Source organism: Myotis davidii, unplaced genomic scaffold, assembly GCF_000327345.1.
Source record: "Myotis davidii unplaced genomic scaffold, ASM32734v1 scaffold3272, whole genome shotgun sequence".
Lineage (NCBI taxonomy): Eukaryota > Metazoa > Chordata > Mammalia > Chiroptera > Vespertilionidae > Myotis > Myotis davidii.
The window spans coordinates 31,351-32,187 of NW_006283304.1; the positions used below are offsets into that span (position 1 = coordinate 31,351).

Consider the following 837-nt stretch of genomic DNA (forward strand, 5'->3'; position numbering starts at 1 on the left):
ATTTATGCAGAGTTTGCTAAAGAAGCATGAAGGCTTAGATAATGACTTTGCTGTCCACGAGGCCCGGGTGCAAAATGTGTGTGCTCAGGGCGAAGGCATCCTGAGTAAGGTGAGAGATTCCGGGAATTCCCAGTCAAACTTTCATTTTCAAAAGGGATTGGCCCAAATATAGACTCATGAGCAGTGCTAAAATCATACACAGAATTTTAATCACCTATTTTTAACATCTAACAAATATGTATTTATTTTTATTATCTCGGGATGCAGTGTCCAATATGGCCGCTACTAGCCACAATGGCTATTTAGAGGGGATGTGCTGGTAATTAACAACCAGCTACTGCTCCCCAAAAATTAATAAAAAACTCACTGATCTAAGTGCTACACGAAGAACCCTCAGCAGAGATGACATCATACTAGATGCTTACACTCTCTCAGACGATCACAGTTGCGTGAACAAGCATGAGAAGGTCATCCAAGTGCTGGGGTGGAAATAACCATCTGGGACATAGAGAAACCTCACTGATCTAAGTGCTACACGAAGAACCTTCAGCAGAGATGACGTCATACCTTCTAGATGCTTACCCTCTCTCAGATGATCACAGTTGTGTGAACAAGCATGAGAAGGTCATCCAAGTGGTGGGGTGGAAATAACCATCTGGGACATAGAGAAATCACAGAATAAATTCACTAGACCTAGAGGAGAGCCGTTAAATATTTTTAAAGAGAGAGAGGAGAGATTTCTAATAGTCCCAAAGAATTCAGATGTTTGGCCTTGGTCTCTCTCTTCCTCCTTTCACCGTTGGCGTGGCAGGAGGAAAGTCGGCACAAGGAGAAGAT

The 837-nt window shown here is 42.8% G+C and overlaps 1 protein-coding gene across 1 annotated transcript in view; it reads left to right on the plus strand.

Moving 5' to 3' along the window:
• LOC102773572 (spectrin alpha chain, erythrocytic 1) overlaps window positions 1-837 on the plus strand; it is a gene marked incomplete at its 5' end in the record, with an annotated part of 42,039 nt that overhangs the window by 29,902 nt on the left and 11,300 nt on the right.